Here is a 4,687-nt window from a genome sequence, read left to right on the forward strand (position 1 = left end):
CATGCGACTCCCGTGGGAGTGACAATAATTTATAGCCGGGGATTGAAATGGTCTCATTTTTCCTCAACCAAGTTTCACTTAAAGCAACTAAATCGAAAGTAGACTTATGGCGAGAAATATATCCAGTCAATTCATTGAGGTTTTTACGTAGGCTTCGAACATTACAGTGTAGAATTGAGAATGTGTCCCCGTTTTCTATCAGTTGGTCTATTTGAGAAATAGTGTACGGCATTTTCTGCCTTTAAAAAAAACAAAGAACACAAAACAAGATGCTACCCTTGATTCGGTCAGTCTACTCTCCCTAAGTCGTCCTCTGACGCAATGTGTAGGACAGACGACTTTTCCACTTTCCTCATCAAAATTTTCCCTTGTTCCACCCAAATGAACTTCCAGCCTTTGTCTTTCTTGAATTGACGGGCTTTGGTGAGTAGACGTTTAGTTTCCACACAGAGATGCTCATTAATATACACTGGCTCTTCGCCCTCGAATCCCAGATCCCCGGAATTGATCCTTTTCTTCCTAGCAGCAGCAATCAATCTATTTCGGGCAGTCTTAGTACAAAACTTCACAATAACGTTAGGTTTACCCTTATCTTTCGACCGCACACGGTGAACCACATCGATGTCACCCTCCGAGACAGAGGCACCAAGGTTGAGCGCAATGTCCCCAACCGCCTTCCGCAGGTCTTCGTCTTTAACCATAGGTAGCCCCCGAATTTCAACGTTCTTGCTCCTGCTATACTGCTTTAGTTCCACAATCTCCTTCCTGGCTTCTCTGAGTTCTTCGCTTAGCCGTTCGGTTTCTATTTTGCCACTGGCGTTCTGACTCTTCACCTCTTCAAGCTCTTGACGGAAGCCTTCAACATTCTTTCTGAAATTCTCAAATACACTGTTTATATGGTTCATGATTTCACAGGCGTCGGCAAGTTCCTTTCTCATCTCGGCATTTGAACTCGTCACTTTTGCTACATCGCTCTTCATTTCTTTGGCAAACATATCAAGCCTTACTACCAGATCTGTAAGGACTTTTACAACTTCTTTTATACTATTAGGCTGCTTCTCTGTAATGGTTGCTGCAAAATCACCATGCTGTTCACTATTACTTCTATTCATGTTACTGTTCAGTGGCAGCAGTGAAATGCTGTGCTAACACGACCATCCAAGGCAATCAAAGGAAGACACAAGAACGTCACAACACACTTTTTGGCAGCAGCAGCGGTAGGAGCGCATAGGCTTATTCTACTGAAAAACCAAAAGGTATTCCACCAACCTGTGAATACAGAAGCACGTCGCATTAACGTCCGGCCTCCGTCGCCGCTGCTGCCAAAGTGATTAGGCCAGCCAAGATCAACGCCCACGCGATGTGGCGATAACAGTCCCGTCTTCGCAGTTCCGTCGGAAGATGGCAGCTCCTACAATGGCGGGAAGCGCGAACGCGCTGCGTCGTTGCGTCGTTCCCGGGTTCGAACCCGACCGCGGCGGCTGCATTTTTATGGAGGAAAAACGCTAAGGCGCCCGTGTGCTGTGCGATGTCAGTGCACGTTTAAGATCCTCAGGTGGTCGAAATTATTAAAGGAACACGAAGGACGGAAAAGGAACGATGAAGCGCTATAGCGCTTGTCTCGCGTGTCCTTTTGTGCTATTTTTTGTTCATGAGCCTCTCATGAGTGCCTGTGTTTTCGGCTTTCATCTGCAAATAAAGATGTTCGGCCTTTGATTCAAATTAAGCACCGTCGCAAGTAAAAAGCCTGGAAATAAACTTAATATTATCAGTTGAGAGAGTATCCCTTTGAGATGAGCACAACCTGATAATACCGTACTTTTCGTACCGTATAATCAGTTTGGGCACAAGAAAAGTAAGTATTTTAGAGAGCTTATTTTTCAGCAAGAAAATTGTTTTAAATAAATTTTTAACACACAAAATCGGATTTTACCCGAATAAGAAAAGCCCTGTATTCACACAGTATACTTTGTTTGCTTTTTTGCTTATAAAGGGTTTGCCTTAAACTGTGAAATGAATTCGTTGTATTTTTTTATTAACTGAACAGTGGAGACACAAGAGGAAAATAAGCCATATTCGCTGAACAAAAGTATTTAATTATACAGTTTCCGAAACAGACCATTCTAGAGGTCGAAATTACATGTCGACCCAAGAGTTTTATCCAGCAGTAACTTGCACTGCCGATTGTATGCAATGTTAAGATTTTCTGTAGTGGCATCAGTTTACAGCTGAAGAAAAAGGTGCATGTGATTACAGTAAAATTTCGAAAGACTGCATTGCGACCGCGGCACACATGTTTGAAATGGTCAATGTTTGATAAATTGCAAATTGCAAATTGCAAATTGCAAATTACGACAGACGACAGACGACAGACGACAGACGACAGACGACAGACGACAGACGATAGACGATAGACGATAGACGATAGACGATAGACGATAGACGATTGACGATTGACGATTGACGATTGACGATTGACGATTGACGATTGATGATTGATGATTGATGATAGATGATAGATGATAGATGATAGATGATGGATGATGGATGATGGATGATGGATGATGGATGATGATTATGATGATGATGAATTTTTATGGAGCAATGGCATCTGCAGCCACACAGCGCCATGGCACAAGGAATTTTTCGTTTTCTGAAGGTAAGGTCAAAGACCAATTTCCCAAGCATTTCACCGTTAATAAGCCGAGTATCCGGCCAGGAGTAGCTTGGGAAGCTCAGTATAGCTTTACTGATTCGATTAAAAATCCTAAATTTATATTGAGATATTTGTCCTATAAAACAACAGAAGCCAAGCGACACGGATATTGTGTACCAGTGACTCATACAGAATCTATCCAGCGTGCTGTATTAAGGCACTAAGACAAAAATTGAACCAGACAACGTGCGCGAACTAACAAAGTAAAGTGGTTGAAGTCGGCGCATGTCCTGTTTCGTCTCTCATTTCTTCACTTGTTTGACGTACGTAGTGAGTAAGTACAACGTGCCCAATGCATCAGGAGGAACACCCAACTAGCCACCATGGTAGCTTTGCGATAGTTACTCTTTTTTTTATTGGAATTCATGCAAACGTGACTCCTCCCACGTCGACGCCGCTCAAAATACAGATGTCTCTTTTGCAAAAAAAAACAAAACTTTCATGCAGAATAGGAATGAAGCATAATTCATCCTTTTCTCTTTTTTGCTTTTCTTCTTTCAGGAATGCATAATAAAGCTGTGGCAACGTTCCTATTTAAAATAGTGTTTTCTAAAAGTGAGTACTTACTCGCGTTTTTTCAAAGGACATAGATTTTTTTCTTTGAAATTTGCACCAAAATGATTCTTAAGTACTTGTACCGCCCCCTTTCGGCTCGATATAGAATGTGTTGGATAAGGCCAACTCCCTGTAAACCTGGCACACAGTGCCACGAACCCTTGACGAGCCAGAAATGACTGCGGACTTGTGGCCCGACTGTCTCGTCACTGTCCGTGAAGAGGGCTAAAGGCTCAGAGTTGTCTTTGTAACCGCTCTGAAAGATAAATGAATTGAATAAAATTCATCCGTACAAATTGACTTACACATTTTTAGTACCTCCCCTCCAACGAAATTACATTTCTCGCTTAAATCTAAACTGTGTAGCGCACTGTTACTTGCGTTCGGTTCCTGAACATCTGTCTGGGATTGGAAAACGATAGGGCGGATCACATTTTTATGGAGCCGAAAAAAGAATGTGCTGAAATCTCACGCCACCTAATATAACCACAGGCTGTCGGATTCAAACCAAACAGCTTCGCTACCTCGTGCCTCATAATTCATGGTTCGCACATAAAACCCTGTTGTCAAATAAATACGCTCAAATGATAGCATTCAAGCAATAGGTGACCTTCTACTCAGATCAGTACTTTGAAGGGCGTCAATAAAATTGTTAAATTCTTTGTCAACATCACCGTCATATGCAGCAGAGAAATCTGTTTGTTCCAGTAAGTTGCGAAGTAAGCCATGAGTTATTTTTTTATGATGTTTAGTGTGATTATGCTTCACACCCTCTGGAGCCTTATTTTCCAGGGCAGCAAATATTGGCAAATGGTCGGAAATTGGAACAGAGCACACACCAGCACAAACAATGTCATCCCTGCTACAAAGGACATGGTCAATCAGTGTACTTGTGGTGGTGGTAATCCGGGTAGGTTCAGCTATTAGATTATGTAAGTTGAAGGATTCCAGCAACAATGTGTAATCCTTTTGTGTGTCTGATGTGGCATCAATGTTAAAGTCACCAACAATAATAATCCTACCGTTAGGCCCACGCGATAACGAAGTGAGCGATGTTTCAAACCTTTCAGTGAAAGACCCCAGTGATGAACTTGGGGGGCGGTACACCACTCCAACTATTATGCCATTTGCCAGTTTGATAAAGAGTGCTTCTATACAATCGTCGCTAACAGATGCTGTAGAAAGGGCCCGAAATGCAATGTTTTGTTTAATGAATAAGGCTACACCACCTCCTCTTGCATGCGACTCCCGTGGGAGTGACAATAATTTATAGCCGGGGATTGAAATGGTCTCATTTTTCCTCAACCAAATTTCACTTAAAGCAACTAAATCGAAAGTAGACTTATGGCGAGAAATATATCCAGTCAATTCATTGAGGTTTTTACGTAGGCTTCGAACATTACAGTGTAGAATTGA

The sequence above is a fragment of the Amblyomma americanum genome, chromosome 3 (assembly GCF_052857255.1).
Source record: "Amblyomma americanum isolate KBUSLIRL-KWMA chromosome 3, ASM5285725v1, whole genome shotgun sequence".
In the NCBI taxonomy this organism is placed as follows: domain Eukaryota; kingdom Metazoa; phylum Arthropoda; class Arachnida; order Ixodida; family Ixodidae; genus Amblyomma; species Amblyomma americanum.